Source organism: Bactrocera dorsalis, chromosome 5, assembly GCF_023373825.1.
Source record: "Bactrocera dorsalis isolate Fly_Bdor chromosome 5, ASM2337382v1, whole genome shotgun sequence".
NCBI classification, from domain to species: Eukaryota; Metazoa; Arthropoda; class Insecta; order Diptera; family Tephritidae; genus Bactrocera; species Bactrocera dorsalis.
In genome coordinates, this window is record NC_064307.1 from 10,648,548 (window position 1) to 10,673,160 (window position 24,613).

The window sequence follows — 24,613 nt, forward strand, 5'->3', positions numbered from 1 at the left end:
ACACACATACGCACACATGTAATTAAGCGTCATTTGGCTATTTCATGCATACGAATTACATATTTTACCTTTTCACCAAAATCAACTACAATAATATTTAATCTGGATTTGTTTTGGATTTGGATCCAACTGGTATGGCCGTAGGCTTAAGCGCTGGCATTGTGGCTAAACGCTTTTGTGTTGTCGCTGGATTTGGTCGTGTTTAAATAATGAAGTGACAATGTCACCGCTGACGATCAATTTCGTGAAGATAGCCATCTTAACGGCTCAATATGCTACCCGGCACTCGCATATATATGCATATTTTACGGCGCATTTACATACATACATACACAATGAGATGATTTGTATGCTTTAAAATCGGCTGGAATTTCTTTGTCAACCGAGTGTAGCGGGTTTTTAAATAAGTCACATAAATAACACGGTAAATATGAATCGAGAATCGCAGCTTATCGCAACGAGATCAAGAAATTTGATATCGAAAGTTGTATCTCAGACATTTAGTTATGCGAAAGAGTCAACAACTTCATCGTTGAGATTAAGTTGAGATGCCAGCTTGTTCAAAAACACATGCGTTTTGGTTTTCGTATATCTCAAGTTGGTATTGTTGTTGCAACAGCTCATAAATAATACGAAAAGCCTATGTGATAGCAGGTAAGATTACCTGTAATTAATTTTTGATACAAAAAAGCTTTAAAGTTTGGGCTTTGGTAGGTTTCCAGTTACGACATATACTTTAAAACAGTTTTCTTATTTAAATAAGTTATGGCCAAAATTTTACTTGAGAACCATTTTCTTCTATACTGACATAATAATGGAGGCAATGCTTTGTGAAGCTAAAAATACTCTGCAGTTGAATATTAAGTATCGACGAAGCGTTCTATTTAAATTATCGCTAATTAACCTGGATGATGTCAGCTCCTAGATATTTTAGTCTTGAGTTTCGCATAAGTCTTCTTCTTTATTAGCGCGCCAGTCGTTCTTCCTCTTCGCTGCTTCTCGCCAATTAGAGATTCCAAGCGAAGCCAGGTTCTTCTCCACCTGGTCTTTCCAACGGAGTGGCGGTCTTCCTCTTCTTCTTTTTCCAGCGAGTACTGTGTCGAATACTTTCAGAGCTGGAGTTTTTTCGTCCATTCGGACAACACGACCTAGCCAGCGGAGTCGCTGTCTTTTAATTCACTGAACTATGTCAATGATATATAGCATTACGGGAATAATGAGTGACTTATAGAGTTTTGTTTTCGTTCGTCGAGAGAGCACTTTACTTCTCAATTGCCTACTTAGTCCGAAGTACGACCTGTTGACCTGCAGACCCATTTGTTTCGCTTCCTTATTCATGAGAAAGCAGAACTAACGGCGCGGTTGATGAGGCCAATGACATCAATATCATCGGCAAACGGCAGCAGCTGTACACTCTTATAGAAGATGGTACCTTCTCTATTTAGTTCTGCAGCTCGAACTATTTTCTCCTAGAGTAGATTGAAGAAGTCGTACGAAAGGAGTTGTCTTGTCTGAAACCTCGTTTGGCATACAACTTATACAAACAAGAATGGCTGACGTCAACAGTCTCATAGAGCCTCTTACAGGGTTGTGAAGAGCTTAAGCCGATTACAACGGCTTGACAAACTTTCATGAGAAATATTTCAGGCAGAAATACGCTTGTAGATTAAACAATATCTGAGATCTTCGCATTGCGATGTTATATCTGAGATCCGCACATATTGAAGCAAAAATCAAACAATGGTCATACAAAGTCCCGAAGAAACGAGATCACAGAGGCTGAGCAAAATTACAATTAGAATATAAGAGTCCCTTTACAAATTATGTATCGAATATGTGGTCGTAGAAAAACTTAACCTATATTTCCTTTTAAAGATACAGTACAGTTGCATTTACTCATTGATACTCAATTAGTTTTTTCCCTTTCTTGCCTGCGAATTCGAGTACATTGGTTCGCTTCTGTGATTTTCAGCGGTGGTGGCTAAAGATCCGTTATGCTCTAGACTGAATATTTATGGAATTATTTTAAAGGAAACTGAAGAAAACTTAAAATGGGTCACCAGAACCTTATAGTTCAGTGAAGCGTATTGCGCTTACTACAAATATTATATGTTAAGGCGCCGAATCACCAGGCCGCACGGGTGTTTAATAAGAAATTTCAATCTCAGTCTGACAATAGCTCGGAAATAGAGAAGAAAGTGACAAGATGATCCCACTTTTCCCTCCTCCACATAGCTTTGATAACCTCCCTAGCAAGCTCATCGGCTTTGCAGTTTCCAACGATTTCACTGTGACTGGGCACCCAAACATGTCAAATACGAAGCTTGATATTTCTAATGAACACATGACTCATTAAGTAGTTTCGATCGCATAGTCAGAGGGCTTAAAGCCAGTCTAGCGCTTCTGCTATTAGAGTGAAAGCAGACCATTCAGCAGGAAGCTTCGCCCTTTAGCAAGAGCTATTAAAGAGCTTTCGACAGAAAACTTCAAACTTTAGTCAAAGTTCTTCTATCCACGACCAAAGGATTATGATGAGTAATTAAAATACCTAATATACTCTTCTAAATACTTCTAACAAATATTTCTTTAAAAAAATTTCAAATTTCAACTATCAGCTATTTGTGTTAGCTCCCGGTGGATTGATTGCTACACCTATAAATATTTGTATGTAGACATCAGTGCCACATAAGCATACTTATAAGTATGTGTGCCCTTCGCTCTATTCGAAAGATCATAGAACACAATTTAGGCGAATCTTTAGTAGTTCATTAAATTTAAATTAGAAATCACTTCGTCTGCCCACCGACGCTTGGACGCTTAAAGAATTGACACTAAAATGCGCGGGTCTCTGAGATTTATTGGTTTCGCTTGGCCGTGCACTGATGACACATATTTTGTTGTTATTTGTTGTTGTCGATGCGACTCTACCTCAGCCATTTGTATGTATGTATGTCTGTTTTATTTTAATGGTTATTAATGTCGCGCGGCAATGGCGGCGGATATAAAACATGTTTGAATTTTATGCGCTTCTTTTAATTTTCTTCTGCTTTTCGAACATTTCTTTTCTTAATTTTCCACAATAAACAAATCTGTCGCGGCAACATGCGTGACAACAACAATAATAAATATCGCAGCGGCATTTCTTTACTAATTTTACGATTAGGATGACGATGCAACAACAGCAAGAACAACAAGCAGGAGTGGTGGTAGCAACGGCAGCGGCAGCAACAAAACTTAATAGTCTGATAAACGGAAATTCCTTTTGTTTTTTGTTGTAACGAAATTTTTCAAATTATTCCACATGAGCGTGTATGTATGTGTGCGTGTGTATGTATGTATGTATATTTATTTTGATATTATGGAAATGACATGCGACCACTTGGGAATGTTGTTGGCGATGTTGTTAACAACTGGTGATTATTAGCTTGATTTTTTGTTGTTGTTAGTGTGACATATAAAAAATATTTGAAAATAAAATATGCGTGCAAGCGTCGCTGGGCATAAAGCGGGCGCTTGTGTATGTATGTGTGACTATGTTTGTATGTATGAATATTTGTTTGTGACACTGTGTGTGCGTATTTTGATTGGAGGCAGTTTCTTTTCGCTTTAAACTAATTAAGTTCTTCTAATGCAACATTTGTGTCTTTAAGTGAGTCAAACGAATGAGGCCAAAGTGATTAGGCGTGGCTGGGAGCAGGTTGTGCTGCATGCAACACACAGCCACACGCATTTTTATAAGAGTAAAAAATATATACAAGCATATATAAAATATACGCGCTGCGGCTGCGGCATGTCTGTGTGTGGTGTTTCGTGTCCAAGCGCTTAAAAATGTTTGTAAGTATGTGTAACTGTGTGTGTGTGTGCCTGTGGTGTGGCAATTGAAACATTTGACTGCCGCCCATGGAAATTAAAATTTAAGAGCGGCAAGTCCATGTGGAGTGTGAGTGGGTTAATGCAGCAGCGCTTAGCGTGTGGCACATAAACTATTTCAACAGCAAACAGCATGAAACAGCAACATATGCGCTCACACGTGTGTGTGTGTGCTTAAAATATATAAAAGCATTTAATGTCTTTTATAATTCCTTGGATTTTAGCGTGCCAGCCGCCATCAGTCAATATGCCAGCTTGAGGTGGCTGCTGTGGTGAAGGGTATATTTACTGCTCTAAGCACCCACACGTCATCTACACACATAAGTGTATCTGTGTGTGTGTAGTTGATCGCGTAAATATAATCCACTGTTTAACAACAACCTGACTTTTATTTTATTGCGCCCACCATTTGTTCTAGTTCCTTTTACATTGCTCTTGTCTCCGTTTTGTTGCTGTTCTGCTATAATTTTTTTAGCCCACTGATGTTGTTTGTTATTGTTGGTGCTTTAAATGTTGTTTTCATTCCATTGAATCTTTCAATTAATTAAAGCTTTTATTATTTGTTTATATTTACGAAATAAAAGCACAGAGAAGAAAACAAAAGCACACGTAGCACCCCATGTCAATTGCAACAATACAAATACAACAACGCATTTGACCAAAATAGGCGCATGTAACAGCAACATCTGCCTCATAGGCGGCCCACAAAGCGGCAGGTTGCCGCGGTTGCCCATTCACGCGCTCCACGGCTGGCCATTCGCCATTTATGGTCACTGCTGTGCAACCGCATTTGTATGGTGTGCGTGTGTGCGTGTGTCGGTGGCTGGGTAGGTGAGAATCGTGAGCACTTGCCACTATGTGGTTTGCTGCCCCAGTTTAAAGAAATGCTTTCAAGGAATTAATTTAGGTGAATATTTCTGCGCTTTTAACGAACTCTGTTTGAAATAAAAAGTACAATGCCAAATAATAAGCAGCACTTGCTTCAATTGTATTTGAAATAAGAAAATAATGTGAAAATCATCCGCACTTAAGCTATAATACCCGTCTTAGGTGGTTTTATATATAATAAAGTGGTAAAAAAGATATTTATTTTGAGTTTGATCGGGAAGTTTCTGTGTCAGTTATATGCTATAATAATCCGATCCAAACAATATGTTCACAGTTTGTAGCTATGTGTATACAAGTTTTCTCTACAACGACTTGATTTTGACTGATCAGTTTGTATGAGAGCAATATGCTATAGTAGGTCGATTGCAAAAATATCTTTGCATATTGCAGCCCTGTTTTAGGCCATTATCCATGCCGAATTTCGTGAAGATATCTTGTCAAATAAAAATGTTTTCCATACAAGGACTTGTTCTTGATCTACCAGACTGTATGGCAGCTATATGCTATAGTGCTCTGAACTAAACAAAAATTTTGAAATAGTATATCCTTGTCTTAAGTATTAATCTGTATCAATGTTCGTGAAGATAGCTCATCAAATAAAAACCTTGTTCATACAACGAATTAATTTGGATCGAGTAGTTTATAAAAGGTGATACATTTCGGGGTTTCCTACTTTTTGAAAGAAAAAACACAGAAAATTTAAATTTAATAGGTAATGTTTATTATCATTCGAACGAACATTATTTGGCATTAATTTTTTGAAAATTTTTTCTTTCAAATGTTGGTCGTGGCTCCGTCTCAAATGGTTCATCCGTGGGGTCCAGTTGTCGATGACTCTTTCGAGCATTTTAACTCGTAACTGGAGAATGACACGCATGATGTTTTGCTTCAAGGCCTGAATCGAAGCGGGATTATACGCATAGACTTTAGACTTTACATATCCCCACAGAAAAAATTCCAACGATATGATAACCCACGACCTTGGTGGCCTATCGGCTAAACCAAAACGTAACATTTTCTGCTCACCGAAGTGTTCTCTTAATAAATCCATGAAATGATGCGATGATGTGATGGAAAGTCACCGAAATCACGAATTTTAATTTCAAGTATCAAATAGTCGGTTATCTGGCGCTATAGTGGTCGCCATTGACAGTTATGATATCATCGGCATTTCTTCAGGTTTCTCTTCGTCCCAAATGCGGCAATTTTGCTTGTTTACATACCCATTGACCCAGAAATGGGCATCATACTGAAGAAAATTTAGATCGAAGCCTTTGGATCTTCTTTGAACTTTTCATGGCACCATTGAACGCAGCGATGTCGCTTGCAAATCATTGAATTTTATTACCAAAATCAGTGTTCGGTTCGAAATGTGTTTCGCGCTTTACGTCCGATTTATGGTCTACATAATCGACCAAGTGAGCAAACAATTAATGCGATTGTGACCAAGTTTCGCACTCAGTTTACTTTATTGGACATTAAACCAACCACACGAATGCGTACAGTGCGTACAGAAGAGAATATTGCGTCTGTTTCTGAGAGTGTGGCTGAAGACCGTGAAATGTCGATTCGTCGCCGTTCGCAGCAATTGGGTTTGTGTTATTCGACCACATGGAAGATTTTACGCAAAGATCTTGGTGTAAAACCGTATAAAATACAGCTCGTGCAAGAACTGAAGCCGAACGATCTGCCACAACGTCGAATTTTCAGTGAATGGGCCCTAGAAAAGTTGGCAGAAAATCCGCTTTTTTATCGACAAATTTTGTTCAGCGATGAGGCTCATTTCTGGTTGAATGGCTACGTAAATAAGCAAAATTGCCGCATTTGGGGTGAAGAGCAACCAGAAGCCGTTCAAGAACTGCCCATGCATCCCGAAAAATGCACTGTTTGGTGTGGTTTGTACGCTGGTGGAATCATTGGACCGTATTTTTTCAAAGATGCTGTTGGACGCAACGTTACGGTGAATGGCGATCGCTATCGTTCGATGCTAACAAACTTTTTGTTGCCAAAAATGGAAGAACTGAACTTGGTTGACATGTGGTTTCAACAAGATGGCGCTACATGCCACACAGCTCGCGATTCTATGGCCATTTTGAGGGAAAACTTCGGACAACAATTCATCTCAAGAAATGGACCCGTAAGTTGGCCACCAAGATCATGCGATTTAACGCCTTTAGACTATTTTTTGTGGGGCTACGTCAAGTCTAAAGTCTACAGAAATAAGCCAGCAACTATTCCAGCTTTGGAAGACAACATTTCCGAAGAAATTCGGGCTATTCCGGCCGAAATGCTCGAAAAAGTTGCCCAAAATTGGACTTTCCGAATGGACCACCTAAGACGCAGCCGCGGTCAACATTTAAATGAAATTATCTTCAAAAAGTAAATGTCATGAACCAATCTAACGTTTCAAATAAAGAACCGATGAGATTTTGCAAATTTTATGCGTTTTTTTTTTTTTTTTTTTTTTTAAAGTTATCAAGCTCTTAAAAAATCACCCTTTATATCTTACTAGCTTAAGTTAGAGCTCATAAAGAACGTAGATCGTTTTACAAAACAGTTAGTTCCTTACGGCTTTTTTAGAAACTGTCTTTCTGGTGTGTTATTTGAGCTTTGGATCTTATTTTGGACTCACGATTGCAGATAAAATCAGTCCCACTTACGCATAGCCCGTCGCAAGAGTCCATCTTATTACGGAGAGCACCAGGTATCCATAAACTCCCTTCGAGACTGTTTAAAAGCTCCCAGCCGATCGGATCCTCGGCAGAGGTTGCATTAAATACATTAAATCTAGATCCAGATCTTTTATGTACCCCTTATCATTGCAATTTTAATATATGAATGCTATGCTTTGAGCAGCAACGAAAACTTAGCTGGATACATCCCACCTGTAACAGAAACGAACTGTTTCCAGTCCGTCTCTGTCAAAATCGTGACAGCTGTGTATTTATTACCAGTCGGCACCCTCAGATAGGGTTCTGTTGAGAATTTTCCCGACCTAAATTTTCCAAAAACTTAATGTCTTTTATAAACTAATTTCTGAGGAAAGCTACTTTCTATGGTAGGAGGGTTCTAGAACTAGACTATCGATAAGATATATGTAATGAAGGTAATCTAAAAACTCGAAGCAGTCAAAGCTTTCTTTGAACTAAGTTTCAATGTCGTTCTCTTACCATTCCGCCATACATCGCAAATGACTAAGGTATTTTTTTGGTTTATGGAAATAAAAAGATATTATATCTTTCAGAGGGACACTATCTAGTTCACACATGAGCTCCTGTTAAATAGTGTGTCGCGTAACTACAAGTACATCAATGAGCATTTAATGCTTTGATGCAACAAAAAGGTGTTCCACAACAAAGCGTAAATGGTTTCAACTCTCCAACAATTGTGGAGCTCTAAAAGCGCAAATGGCCAACTAAAAAAGCGAACGAATGGGCGATCAGAATTTGTTTTAGCGCCGCTGACACGCGCTGACTGCCGCCATACATTTGTGTGCTTGTGGCACGGTGGCGCGTTGTGGCAGCCACAAAAGTAGCGGCAATAATTTATGGTAACTGTAAAATAAAACATATGGCCGCAGCGGTCAAAGGAATGCCAAAAATATACATTTGCAAAATACAATACAAACAACAACAGTAACAAATATTTGCAAAAACACAAAAAGCCGAAACCAAAATAGGATCCACCGAAAATTGCCAACCAACAGGAAGCGCGCAATTCGCCGAAATACAAAACGGCTGTCCGCATAATTGTAACTTCAACTCCAATTTCGGTTGGCGAGCAAGTCGGACAGTCAACAGCGCGCCAGTGAGCAAAGTTCAACGCCGCCGATGCGCACCGGTGAAATCGATAAAAGCGCACACCAACAACGAGAGCATCTGCGTTTGTATGGGTGCATGCTGCGGTGTAGAACATTACAACGTTGTTGCAGCAATTTGCGGCAGCAGCAAGTCATGGTCAAAATGTGCCACAGTAATCGACCCAAAAGTCGACCCGAGCCAACTAGCAAACAGCTGCATGTAGGCGTGTATGTGTGTGTGTGCTTGCGCTTAAATTGTTTAAGCATATAAAAATAACTGTGCTGCAGCTCGAAAATGTTCACAGTAGGTGTAAATTTATCGCGCGAGTTCGCAACTTTTTTACTTTTCACATTTTTTTGTTTTTGGTTTTTTAACTTTTTGGCCGACAGTAGTTGGTTTTGTGGCTTCTGGTTTGCATCTGTGTTTGTGTTTGTGCTTTGCTTTCGTTCACCACCCAAATTGGGCCAGCACACGAGCGTGGCGCACACATGCTCGTAAATCCTTTGGCCTCAAAAGTCTAGTTTTTACTTTTTTGTTGTTGTTGTCTCAACTTTTCTCTTGTTGTTGGCTGCAAGTCAAATAGCGCTTTTTGGTTAGGCTTTGCTTTTGTTTTTGTTTGGTGGTTTTATTAAAATTTCGGCTGAGCATATTATAATTTTAATTTTTTATTTGTCTTTGTTGTTGGCTTTGCTTTGCTGGTATACTTTTAAGCCGTTGTAATCGCTTTGTAATCTGATACTTTTCAGAGATTTCGCTGGCAATCGAAAATATTTTATTGGTTGACTCTCAGCTGACATTGTGCGATTTTTCATGCATGCCGTCCCGCTTGGCGGACAGAAGAAAGCCGGAATCATAAAAAACAGAAAGAAACTCTTTTAAGCGGTGATGCGTGCGTAATTTGTGGAATATGCGGGTGTTGCGATCGAGATTAAGCGCCGAAGTTGAAATTGTGGTTATCGGGAATGGGTACTTGATATTACAGAAAGCATTTGGTAGAAATTTTTATCGTTCCAAAAATATGATAAATTTTCTCTATAAGCCTAGGGAAAATTTAAACTTTGACATCCCGCTCCAATTTGACATATCTTTGTATATCTCAAACAGATCATCTTTTCATCGACTGCGATATTCGTGTTGCCAGAACCTTTCTCTTGAAAACTCGTAACGGCGACTAATGAAATGTTGTCGTCATCCATGCCTCTGCAACATATAGCAGAACGGGAATAATGAGTAATTTATATAGAGTGATCTTTGTTCGTCGAGAAAGGAATTTACTTCTCAATTGCCTACTTAGTCCGAAATAGCACCTGTTGGCAAGAGTTATTCTGCGTTGGATTTCGAGGCTAATATTACCGTTGGTGTTAACACTGGAGCCGAGAGAGACGAAATTATCTACGACTTCGAAATTATGAGTGTCAACAATGACGTGGAAAGATATCTCGACGTGTCCTCGTTCACTACCAGACCCATTTGCTTCGCTGCCTTATCCAGTTTGGAAATCAGAACTAACGACGCGGATGTTGAGGCCAATACTAACAATTCAGCTCTATAGATTGAAGAAGTCTCAATTTAGGGAATCGCCCTGTCTAAAATCTCGTTTGTTATCAAACGGCTCGATCTTTCTCGATCCTGACGAAGCTTTTGGTATTGCGCAATGTCAGTTTACACAGCCGTATTAGGTTTGCCGGGATCTTCTCAGTACTTCTCAAGGTTAAAGGAATCTCGCAGTCGCACAGAGGCTGGTCATCGACCAGTAGTGCTAAGCGCAGACGAGGTTCATACGTCCAGTGCTAGAACGCAATATGACATAAATATTTAATTCATTCTTACTCCGATATGAACGACAAAAGGGTGCAATATCTTACGGCCTCATCCGTCTTGAAGGTCCCAGCGATTCCGCAAGCCTTACAAGGAAGTCTCTAGATGCTATTTATAATGAGAACAGATACTCTTTGACTGCCTTTTTGTGCACAATTACCGAGCTCTTTGTCAATTATTTCTTCTTAGTTCTCTCGACCTCTCATTGAATCAGCTACATGGAGCTATTGCATATGATTTCTAACTGCCTGTAATATAAAATTGGAAAAAGATAATGCTTTAACTGATATGAATGAGAAAAATAACAACAAATTTTCAAAAAAAATCCAGCCTAGCATATTAAACTCGATTGTGCAATTTTAGAAGTAATAATAACTAAAGTAAACGAAAACTTATGAAACAATTTTCATTTATGATTTTCATAAAAGATTTACTCAAAAAGATTATTGTGGCAAGACCAAAATTGAATAGAAGAATCCACGCAATGCTCTAAAGTTTAGAATTTAAGCAATTTTGGAGACTTCCTAACACAAATTCACCATATACATAAGTGTATGTATATAGATACTTTTATGTATGTGCCAAATAATAGAGATAATCTCGAATTCAAGTGAAACGGAAAACTAAACAAAAAAATTAAAGGAACATACTTCATTTAATTAAAAATTGTACAATATGTACTCACTTATATTTATATATGGAGCATTCGACCACAACAAAAGAAGAATCAATTTAATTAACTTTCAATTTCCTTCAATCGAACGCATTCTGAATGAACTTCAGAGCCAATAAAAATTCGTCTGAGCTGCCATATTCCACATAATATTGCTTTTTTCCCTACTATTTGTAGAAAATTAAAATTCTTTTGGGTTTCAAAGCAAAGTACAAACATCTCGAACCTCGAAAATACAATAACGAATTAGTGTAATAAAAACAAAATGTTTATCAGCGCAACGCAATCGGCTAAAGAACAAATTAAATTGTTGACGCAACAAAATGGAAAGTCAACATGAAAGAATACACACACGCGCAGACAACACACAAAACACTTCTATACATACACACGTATGTATGTATGTATGTTTATAAAAGTGTGTGTAAGTGTGCGGTGCACAAACAGCAGCGATCAAACACACCCCAAAATCGGAAAATCGGAAAAGCGAAAAAGTAATTCGGCAGCTAATCAGAAAAGTTTGGTTAACCGTCGACGGCCACCAGGTCAATAAAATAATATTTTAACAAGCGCATGGGACTAAACAAATACGTAAGCGAGTATGTACGAATATATGTCAGACGTTGTGCGTATTAGGGTGGCTTTGTGCTCGATGGGTTTAAACCTTATATTTATTAATATAATTATATATATATAATTCATACATACATACATATAGTACTTTTCGCATGAACAAAGAAGCGAAGCAAATGGATCTGGTACTGAACGAGGGCAAGTCGAGTTATGTATATCCTGTGATCAAACAGTCGTCAGTCGTCGCGACTTGGCTCTCACGCCATTGTTGACAGTCATAATTTCGAAGTTGTTGATAATTTCGTCTATCTTGGAGCCAGCGTTAACACCAACAACAATATCAGCCTCGAAATCAAACGCAAAATAACTGTTGCCAACGTGTGCTACTTCGGACTGAATAGGTAGTAAAGTAAAGCCCTCTCTCGACAAACAAAGACAAAACTATATAAGTCACTCATTATACTCGCCCTGCTTTATGGTGCAGAGGTGTGACCGACGACATCATCTAATGAGTCGGCACTACGAGATTTTGAAAGAAAGGTTCTTCGGAAGATTTATGGTCCACCGCACTGGTGACGGCGAATACTGCAGTCGATGGAACGATGAGCTGTAGGAGTTATATGACGATGTTGACATAGTTCAGCGAAAAAAGAGACCGCGGCTACGCTGGCTAGGTCACGTCGTCCGAAGGTATGAAAACGCTCCAGCTCTGAAAGTATTCGATGCAGTACCCGCCAGGGGAAGCAGAGGAAGACCTCTACTCTATTGGAAAGACCAGATAGAGAAGGACCTGGCTATAATTAGAATTTTCAATTGGCACCAAACAGCGAAAAAGAAGAACGACAGGAGTGTTATTGTAAACGCGGCTATAACCACGCAGGCTTTGTCTACTCTAATCTAGAAGAAGAGTATAATATAAAATGGCTTTAATGGCAAGGTACTCAAAAGGAACTTGAAATACTCAACCATGATTTGAAGTGCTTATTCAAGGGACTTGGGAATGTTTCCCAGGACAATGATATGGCTTGTGAAAGAGTTTCTAAAGATGTCTTCTTTTAACATATAATATAGTAGGTCTAGTAAAAAAATCCATATTTTTGCAATTAATTGTGGATTTTCGGTTTCTGTTGATCTTTTGGAGACTTTAGAGGTAAATTCATAATACCGCTTTAACGAAATTCCCTTGAAAAGATATTTTCACGAGCAAATCAGTCACAATAGACAGAAACACGTAGTAGTGGTACCAAGGCCGGACCTTAAGGTGGGTGCACAAGAACATCCCAACCAAGTTTCCGAAGCTTCTGGCGAGACCATATCGACATATGTGGCCGGGCGTTTTCCTGATAGGGCACAATACCTCTGTCGTTCTGCCACCGCTGTCCGTTTCTGAGCAATTGCTTTCTTCAGAGGGTCTCATTGTTAAAGGTAAAGGTCCAAACTAAGAGTTTGACCGTAGAGAAGCAGCTCATAGATAATTCCCTTTATAAATATTATTTTTTTTAAGCCTCATGACCTGCGTTTTCTTCTTTATAGAAGATGCTGGCGTCCATCATTGGCTACACATAATTGCCATATACAATTTAATACGAAACCGCACCTTTCTAATGACATAAAGTAACCTAATTGATACAGATTATTAGAGCCATACCATCTATAGGGAAAATAAAGCGATTCTTTGAACTTCACTCAAATTTCACTCACATTTCCTGCTGATATTACTACCATTCTCGAAAATTTTGTGACTCTCCCTAATGCACAAATCTTCATATGTATGTTTCGGCTTATCTTTATGTGAGCAAATATGCGCAAAGGTAAAAATCAAATAAGGAGAATTTCCAAATCCAGAAGTAATATGATTTTCAAAGCTTATTTGCACAAGCAGTTCAAGAGGGATTATGAAAATTTTCAATGTGAAAGCGCTTACAAACACATGTGATATATGTGTGTGTGTGCCTGTGTCTGATTCCCCAAAAAGGGATCTGTTGCTATATTTGTTAGGGTTTTCGCCCGCTTTTGAGACGCCTACTTAGCATTACACGCAAAAGAGAATGTCTGTGTGTGCCTGTAGATTACAAAGGATACAAAATGTTTTTGTTTTTACTCTACCTTTCATTTACACTTGCACTTCACACATCTGCTCAGTAAACAGTGGCCAACTTGTAGCTAAATCCCGGCAATTGTTCGGGTTAAGTGTTTAAAGGGTCAGCCAGCCGCTCAGCCGCCCAGCCAAAGCGCACACAGCAGCTAGCCGTACTTTAAGCTCTGGTATGTTTGTGTGCAATTGAGCGAAAATCAATAGCTATGCGCAGGAGGATTTGGGTAAGTGGAGCAGTGGAGCAAACAAGCAATTTTAAATTAAGCGCCTAAACGATTATTGGCTTTGTCAAAGGACCCGCAGCGTTTGTGTTGCTCATGAGCAGGCACACACAAATATTTGTGTATATGAATTTTAATGGCGGCCCAACAACATGTGTGTAAGTGTATGCATAACTTTTTATTGTATGGGTTGATAGGTGGCTGTGTGTGTCTGTGTTTGGCTGTGTGTTTAATGAAAAAGTAGTGGGTGCAAAGTATTTAAAAAGTCATTTAATGTCGCTCGCAAGTATTTAGGCAAAGGGTACTAGTTTGCTTAGTTAGCTATGCAGCTTAGGTACTTGTCGCCCCCTCTTTAAGTTATTGCTCATATTAGTTGCTTTTGTTGTCGTACGAATGAGCGAGCAACCATTTACCCTACAGCTTAGCAATAATAATAATAAAGTCATCATATCTGATGTGTAATGATATACATGAAATACGCAAAAGTGATACTCGCCGGAGGGGCGCGCAGGCAGCACGGCTTGCTAGTGGCCTAAAGCATACAGCGAAGGCCCTGAAAATGTAAAAATACAAAAGGAAACCTGAATTTCAAATAGAGGTGTCACTTACCATCTACCTGCCGGGCCCGGCCGCCCTTGTAGGTGACATTCGCCTACTGTCAGCGCGCACAGACCTTTTCCCGGCAGCCGCTGTGCCACAAATATGTTTGTGTGTGTGTGTGTGTGTGTAAGTGTATATAGGCAGTGCACACGCGTCATGCTCGGTGTGGATATAAAAAGACTGATGTTGAATAAGAGATATAAAAAGGTTACCCTTTTCCGGTCGATGGCTACTCAGCACAACTTGACTTACAATAGCGCCGATAAGGTCTAAAAATGTCGCCTTTACTGCTGCGCTGATATTTTTATATACATTTTTAGTATGCTCGACTATGTTTTTTATATGTATTTATGTTTGTATGTGTAGGTGTGTTTGTTGTTGTGTCATCTTATGCCTGTCATTCTAATGACAATTTTATTTCCCATTCGCACGGGTGCTGACTGTTCTTCACAATATCTTTATTTACTTAATTTTCGGGGTTTTCAGCATTGTTGACAGCCGCTTGTTCTTGTTGTTGTTGCCAACAGTTTATTTGTTACATTTTCATTTGTATTTACATACAAGCCGAAAATGCTTACCTTAATTTAAAATAGAGTTTTATAGCGCACTAACCTTTAATCAAAAAATGCTGAAATGCAGTAGTAAGTGTAGCTGTGTATGTGCGTGTGTATGGTCTAACTTACAGTTGCTTTATTTGCCTAACTAAATTTCTATTTACCTATTTTATTGTGTATTTACCTTTAACGCTGCGCAGCAAAGCGTGCGTCTGACCAATCGATAGCGTAAACAATAAAGTAGCATATGCTACCTCAACACACATACACACACACAAACGCACAGCAATAGATAACGCAACTTATTTGCTATAGCAGCAAGCGGTAAGCCCTTGCACCACAAGTTTATAGAAAATGAAATTATTTCCAACAAAATATCAAGCAAAACATACAAAGTACTCACACTCACTCACTTTGCCACTTTTTCACTCAGCGCACGCAAGCCAGGTGCTCATTTGTGAAAATACTTTCGATTTGTTTCATTCTCACCTCATTCACAAGCAATTTTATTATAACATTATACCTTTCCATTTGATTTTGAGTAAACGCACCTCACACTTCACTCACAATCGCCTTCACACTCACACTCTCCGCAACTTGAGCGTCACTCATTGCTGCCGACATTTACTCAAACTTGAAAAGTAAAACAACAAAACGAAAAATTCCAATTTCTGTGTTTTTTTTTATTTTTCTTTTCTTTGCTACTTCTGCTTTCATTCTTTTCCGCCACTCAGTTACTTATTTATTTTTCCTCTTCGCCGCCACATTTTGTGGCAAAGATTTAAGTGTGCTGCTCAAAGCGCTTTAAACTTGGCTTGTCGTTGTGTTGGCAAATTGTATTTGTATTTTATATTTTCATTGGCTTTATTAAGTTTTAGCAAAAGCATACCAGAAGGAAAAGCGTTTTTCGCACAGATTCCTCTGTGTGGCGCCCGAGCGCCCGAGCGAAACCGTGTAGAAATCGTATTCCGCATAAATTGAATTTCATTGGGGAAGGACACGTTTAAGAATGACAAAGAGCATGAAATTCAATTACGCACAGACTGCGTTAGAATTTGCCCTTAAAGTCGCTTGCGTTGCCAGGCATTATGATTAAATCCTCGAGTATGTGTGTGCGCGTAGCTTGGCATCTATAATTAGATGTCGACGAGGCGAAGCGTGTGGGCGTGGAATTTAATTTGCCACAAAATAACATTTTAACTTAATTTTTAAAGCATTTTTGCGGTTTAATTGGAGTGTGTTGAAAGCGATGTTTTAGGCGTATATTTGATATGCCTTCTTTTCAAGTGCATACCTGGGGCATAATTTCAATTTTGGCAAATTTGGTTTGGTGCTGTTAGCAAGACACACAAATTTGTTATGCAAAATCTTTTTTATCTCGTAAAATTTAGCTTTTCTTAGCGAGGAGCGAGTGAAGCGTTTTTCTTTATTTCTTTATTTCTTTCCTTTTGAATGCTTTTGTGATCTTTCATAAAGCGAATTTTATTTGTTGGAGTTTTTTAGATTTAGAAAGAAGTCAAGTAAAAATTAAGTCGGTCTTTTCCGCTTTTATGTGGTTATAAAACAATGATTTTTGTTGCAGTAAATTACTGTGCAAAAATTAGTTTTTAGGAAAATGCTCTAAATGCATAAATTATAACTTATAAGCATGCTTATTTTAAGATATGGCACAATATATAGTCCTCGATTGTTATTTAAAGTATGCTTCAAGGAAAACTTAAGAATTTCAAGGTATTTATTAGCAGAAAACACTACAAAAGCATTTTCTTGCAACTTTACTGCTCGCTTTGGGCCTAGAACAAAAATATCAGTTGCTTATAAGTATAAAAAACCAGTTAGTTTTATATCAATGGCACATTAATGGGTCCCGAGCTCACAAAGTCATTTTCAAGATTGGACACAAATATGATATTATATTACCTCGAGAAACTCGTTTTAATCTATGTACATTGTCCGACACATTTGAAATATCTGCTTCAGTAAGCCAAGTTTACGACACACAAAGTTTGCTCTTTCGATATGACATTTTTAAAGTGATCCGACTTGCCATAGAAAACAACTGTTTCCGAAAAATTGGTCGCCAAAGACATCCGGCATTGCATGGCATTAGCATTGTCACTTGAATGGTAGCATTTGTTTAAGGGGTTACATGGGTTTATAGGTCTAAAAAAATCGATATTTTTTATTGTCTTATTAAATTATGCAACATCTCTAGGATATTGTTCTAAATTTTCAAGTTGTTCCGAGTAATCGTTTCGGATATACACCTTTGAGAACTTGTGCGCTCGAGGCTAGCTAGACTAAGTGCGCCGTCTTTAAAGACGTTGTTTCTCGAAACTGTGAACTTTTGAAGTCGGTTGGCAAAATTTCTCGAGAACTACTTAACCAATCTTCATACTTTGAGATACAATCCTTAAAGACTTGGATTACAACTATTTGAAAAAAAATTTCGCAAAATTTTCATAGAAATTTTAATTTTTTTTTAAGAAAATGTCTGCTGAAAATCCAATTTTTAGCCATGTTTAAAATATTTTTTTTAATCAATTTCAAAATTTACTTGTTAATAGTGTATGTTTGTAACAATTAAAAATTTTAATAAAATATTTTATATGAGAAAAAAAAATTTGAAAAAATGCTTTTTTTACCCGAGGAAACTCATACCACCTCTTAAGACCTTAAAAAGTCTGGTCTTCCATTATTTTAGCGAAATTCTTGCTTTGTTTTTGTTTCATTCCAGAACTCTATAGCCCATGACTCCAGCCAAAACGGTGCTGAACCGCCAGCGCATCTTTATTTCTGTTTGGTCCCAATTCCAACAATAAAAGTACAATATACATATATTTCAAGATCGGTAGCTTGCTCATAAAGCCTCACACTTACTTTTGTTTCTTTAAAATCCTTCAATAATGAATATGGTTTGATGAATCCTAAAATTATCGCATCAAATCAGGCTTTATCTATTGATATACTCCTTTTTATAGTTTGTTGAAAGTTTACTTAGGTTATGTTAGGTTAGGTTAGTCTGGTAGGCCAATGAGCCATAATCCTTTAGGAGAATGCACTTGACGTGAATTTGAACAGACTCTGTGGTCTCACTATCGATACCTCTTCCATTGTTTCATACGGATCACCACGGTATGATGCTAAGAACGTTTATTTAAGAAAAACATCTACAAAAGACGTCATTAAAGTACAACTCCTTTGAAACTTTAACATTTTGTCACCTCTCTGGAAATTTGTAGATTCCATCCCAAAAGCCAATCAACCAATTTTTGAGACCCTCTTCAGATGTGGACGCTATTCAAGTCAAGACCTTCTGCAACGACCGGAACAAAGTAGTTAAAAGAGGTCTGGGCTTTATGGTGGTTGAAGCAAAACTTCCAGCCGTTGTTTTCCAGTTAGTTTCTTACTGGCCTTGCAAAATGAAGCCGAGCGTTGTCATGAAATTGCAGACTCTTCTGATCCCACTAAATACATAGGCGATTTCCTTGATTTTAAATGTTCGTTTGATTTTTAGCAGCTGATGTAGCTGCTTGAGTGACTGCCAAAGACTCCGCGAGCTCTTCTTGCGTTTAGCAAGAATCTGTATAGAGTAATGCTGCAGTTCCACATCTTCAAACTTTTTTGACCGCTCTGAATGTTATTTGTTTTCCAAGCCACAATCACCAAACCACATCTGGCAAGTTTAAATATCCGTCTCCATAATCGGTTTAAAAACTAAGCTCATAGACATATTAGAATCGATTTAAGAGGATAATTTTTGAAGTTATCAGGTTTCGACTCTTCACACTAATCAATCGTATGACTGATCTTTAACAAAAACCACTTCATATCTTTGACAACCCTTCAGAAGATCGCGACATACCGCTTTTACTAATTTTAATACGAAATGTATTCGAGACGGATTAATAGAACGCGCTTACTTTCATCTAGGCAATTTTTCACGCTTCTCAAACCAATTATCTCAAAATAATGTGTATATTAGTACGCAAAATGAAAATTACCACAAAAATGCTGTTCAAAATCAAATTTATTATTCAAAATCACCGGTGCGCCATTTGAAGCCATTGTCAGACGTTAATTTAGCGCATTGTCTCAAACGAAGTGGCAAATTGTATAACACACACACATACATACACACACTAGTGTATAGATTTAACTTATAATATCTTTGTTGTTGTTTTTAGCATTTTTCGTGGTTACAAAGCGGCACACACAGCTAAATAATTACATGTCATTCATAAGTTAATTTGTTGTAGCGTATTGTTATGTTAAATAAGACAGCTGGAGGCACGACCAAACCAAGCAACAACAACCACAATGCAACAATAACAGTTGACTATCTTAAAGAAGCAGGGCTTAATGCCAAGCCAAAAAGTCGGCGCCGAAAGAGCATACATCGGAGATGTGGAGCGCTGCCGCGGCGCAAGTGGAGATGAGTGGAAATGAGCCGTGATTAATTGACAGGCGAGAGTGGCGAGCCAAGCGTGGAACCGGCAGCCTAGCAGACCGAAATGGAAGAGTTGTTAGGCGGCTGTCGCTGCACGAATGTGTTTTATTGTGCGGCCTAAAAGCTTGTTCGCTTCATAATTAAGACGTTAACTTTGCATATTAAAGTATTTATGCAAATTAGCCGAGGGAGCAAAGCAGAAAGTAAGGCAGAAGGTAACTCGCACACACACACACTTGGAATTTGTTTTAAATGTGCTGTTGCCATATAATATAAATTAACACAGAATTTTAGAGCGAAATAAAGAAGTTACGCTTTTGTAGTCTCGACCACCAGCTGCGCTTAAATTCTTAAAATAATATTTTTTTGCATTTTCAATGAGGCCGCGTTAAGTTTGCGGTTTTTATTTGTGGGAGGTTTTAAGTCTGGCAATGAAACAAAGTACTTGAGTGTTTATATTTTTAGCAGAATTTTCGAGAGCTGCACAAAGCTTGAGCTTAATCAGCGCTGAATGTTTTAGTTTTGCTTAAAAGGCATTGGAACTGAAAATTTAACGAAATCAAAAGCTTTTGAAAACAATTTTACATTGTTTCGTTACAAATACTAATACATACAAGATGATTTAAGCAAAGCATTGCAAACCTAAATGAAGTGAGTTCTTGAAAGCGTCGATAAGAGGCATTCTGACCTTGAGTTCAGAATTTTAGTCTGTTGTGTCCTTTTCATTGGTTTTTTTTACGTGACGGGTCCCAAACTTAACGCACAGCCAACTGGAGAGAATGATTCGCTTTCTCACTTTAGCTCGCCTTCAAATGGCTGTTTTTTGGCTACCAACAAGTATACTTTGTATAAGACCGGAAGTCGTGAGCTGCTTGAGCCATATTTAAAAGAATCGTTTCTGGCCACTCCTGAGTGATTTGCGCTTTCCTCACTTGCGTGAACTTCTACATGGTTACACCATGAAGATGAAAAATGTCTCAGAAATTCTGAGGTTATCATCCTTGTCGAATATTAATGTGGTTTTTCTGATATTATACCGTTTGGCATGGAAACAGTACAAACAATTTAATATTATTATTATAGATGTCTAAAGATAACGCTTTCTAGAGTTGAGTACAAGTAAATGTCGATAATCAATTATAAAAGCGTGTATCTTTCAGAAGAAACTCGCTATGTTAGGTCATATATAGTACAATTTGTTGGTTGTCGTGTCAACACATAAGCTCTTCAAGCCGTTTTTCTTACAGCAAATGTCTAAAAAGGTCAGAATTTGCACTCTATATATACTAAAATGTTTTTAAACTTTGCATGGCTCTGAACCTCTGGCCTAGCTGGCGTTCTACCTTCTCTACTAACCCAAATATTTAATATCTTTTTTGAAAGATCTATTCGGAAACGAAATTCAATTTTTCACTTATTTGGCTTGAAGATTTTACCAAGTTCCTCTTGAAGTAAACATTATCTTTCTTCAATACTGATCTTTGTGACTAACTTAATAGTTATGGATGCTACTTATTTGTTGAATTTACTGCACAAAGACAGATATCTAGATATGATACGCGATTACAGTACCAAAGAAGCTCAGATTTGTTTCCAAAATACACAGCAGAGGTAAAAATCATTTCTGCGTTCCTTTGGAGAATTTCAAATCGCAATATATCAGTCATCTCTTTTGTATTGCTTTGCAAATAATTGAATGACATTCTCATAAAGACTATTGCATACTTTATTAGCAACATTATCTGCATACATTTAGAGGGAATTATCCCTAAAAAAGGTCCAGAAATGATTATTCCCAATTTACCTGATTAGTTTTGGTTTGAATTTCATTATGACCAACAGAGAGGTTTGTATTAGGTATATAACTACATTTCGACATGTCTTTAGTTCCATTCTTAAAGGGTGCAACTAGTGTCACAGCTACACAAATGACGATTTCTGAAAAACAAATCACTACATCGAATATTTTCGGGGTATACATAAATTTTTGAAAAAAAAAATAATTAAAAATTTATTGAGTTATACAAGATCTCCGACGCCGCTAAAAATAAACAAATATCGTTAAATTAGAAGATAATCTACCATCAAAAAAAAATAATAAAAATTGAATTGGAATTTCGCAGATCTTCGGGCTGCAGCAAATCCGATAAATATTGTTTCTGGAAGAACGAGTTAGAAGATGAACTAATAGATCTGATAAAGCTAATTGAACTGAGGGGCTACACTTTAAATAACTAGTAACTCAAAAAATATTGAAAATTTATTATTATAAATATAAAAAAATGAAATATGAAAATACTTTTTCGACTACCCAATATTTATTTATGATTTCTGCATTATCTTTTTAAAGCTATAATGAATGAAATAATATGAAAATGAAAAAAATATTTGTCCAAAATTATTAATGTTGATATTAGCATTTTCCTAAACTAACTGACATTTTTAATACCCACAAAATGTATACAAATTAATTTCAATTTACGTAAAAAATAAATTTCTTAAAAATAAAAGCGCAAGCAAAAATTATGTTCCGTAATTTTGGGCTTTAATAAGCCATAAGCCATCCCCATTCGCACACAAACTCGTACACGCAAACATGTGTAAGCTCGTCTTTGTACTGTTAACTAGAACAAATTTGTTTAATTTTTTGGTTTTTGTTGTTACTGCGCGCTTATTGTGCCCAACGCACCGCCTGACAAATGACAACTCATATTTTCCATCCGCAACGCAGCGCCTTCAAGCATAACATGTGGCGTTCATTACACGCACACAAACGTAAGTATATGAACATAAATATGTATATGTATGTATGTATGTGTGCTCACTGGCAAACTCAATTAACATAAGCGTTAATTGAATTTTTTATAAGTGTGTAGAAATATGATTAAAAATAAACAAGCTTGAAAACTTTGTTGGCACAGCGCCGCGCCGCCGTCTTTTATGTTTAAAGCGGTATACATTTTCTTCTACAAACAAAAAAAAAATGTTTCGAACAAAAAATTGTCTTCTTCAAACAACAAAAAACAATAAAAAATCTAAAAAAAATTGTGAAATATATTTTAAGATTTCTATCAGCTTGTAATGCCTAATTTATGTTGTAGCAGCGCTTTATAACCGTGCGTCAAGTTCATTGTTATTTAAATTTTTGGCTTTTGGTTATTATTATTATTTATTAATATGTCCAATTTATTGTGCAGCACCGCGGTCTGGTGTCTCTTTATGGCCATTACTTGCGCTGTTTCAAATTTTATATTCAAATTAGTTAAGTATTTTTTGTATTAATGCTGCTGCTTCTTCTTCTTCTCCCGCTTAACTACGTGAAAAGCAGTTTTTTATGAGCTGCCAAATGGCGTAGCACAAAAACAACAAAAACAACCCCCATTGGGCATTTGTTATAAAAACAATTTTATTTTCTTATTTTTATGTACTTTTAACTGACTACCCAAAATGAGTTTTGTTTTATGTGTTTATTATATTTCACACACACACACATGCGCATAAATTAATATTGTTGGCTAGGTGTGTGCTCTTGCGCATTTTTATTACAATTTTAACTGTCATTTTTCTATTGTTATTTGCTAATTAATTGCGCTGAGCTATTTCTCGTTCAGTTGCACACACACGCACACATACACATAGAAGGTATCATTTACATACATATAGTATCTACTCGAGCGTATTTTCGAAACGTTTGTGAAGAATGTGTGTATTGCAACGCCTATTTGCCACACCAAACAAACGTTTAGCTTCTCAGCCGGCTGGTCAGCTGGTGCAGCTTTTACTAATATATGTATGTATATATTCCACCAGCTGCTTGACCACCCTTTTTGTGTCACAAATAATTTCTTTGCTTGTAAATATTTTTATGTGTTTTTGAAATTTTCACCAAATTTTTGTAACCTTCATTTCGAGACACACACTAACACAGCCATTCTCTCATACACATATCTTCACTTTAGCAACTCTTTGTGTGCTGGTGTTGCCGCACTAATTGTTTTCGGTCATAAATCAATGTTTATGTCTATTTTAATGTGGGAATGCTGCTCTCTCTCAAACTCTGGCTCAAAACTCTTTCCGTTTGCTAGATTTACGATCTTCGATAAGCGCGTGAAAGTTGAAAAATTTGCTACCACAATGCATAGCTCGCCGCTACCTATTAACATTTATAATTAAAATATTCTTTATTGCTATTAACGTTTTTTTTTCGAATATGAGCGTAGTGTGACGAATCGTTGCCAGTTTTGTGGCATACACCTGAGTGTGTATGTGTTTATACCACGAAATTAAGTCATTTGCTCTTAAGTCCGTGTAATTTTTCCACATATGCACGCACCTTTATTTATTATGAGTGTAAAGCAACCCTCGAATGGGCAATATGCCACAGCAGGTGGGTGGGTAAAATCGTTTTGGCGTGGCATGCCACATGCGTACAATTTGTATTAAATTATGTTATTAAAGTAGAGTGTGCGTGAAATATAAATACTTTTTTTTCTAATTTAAGCTAATATATAAACTCACGCATATTTATGTATGTTGCGTTTAGATACGCGTTAGGGTTGTGCGGCTAGCTATGGTAGTTCTCCAAATCGAAAAATAATTATCACACAGAGGCTCTGGATTCTTTTTGGAGGCAATAATAAATAAAAAATTATATTAACATATTTTTATACTCAGTCCGGGTCAGTTTTGATCGGATGGTATACTAAACAGATCGCTCGGTATAAATTTAGTTTCACATACATTGCACTATGGCCGAAATTGGGATTTTAGCGGCAAAAAATACTTCCTGGCAAGCTAGCTTCACCAAATTTGGTGTGTAGACTTCTAATGATAAAAAAATCGATTTGAGAAAAAAATGGGCGGGCCACGCCCCCTTTTTTCAAAGTAGTGGCAAAACGTACTTCCTGGTACAAAAAAGCAACTTGAGAAAAAATTGAACGGTCCACGCCCTCTTTTTCCTATATCCAAAACCCAAATTGTCGCCAAAAACACTTACCAAAACGCTGGCTTCATCAAATTTTGAAAACGGACTTCTTCTGACAAAAAAAGCTTTAGAAAAAATGGGCGGCCC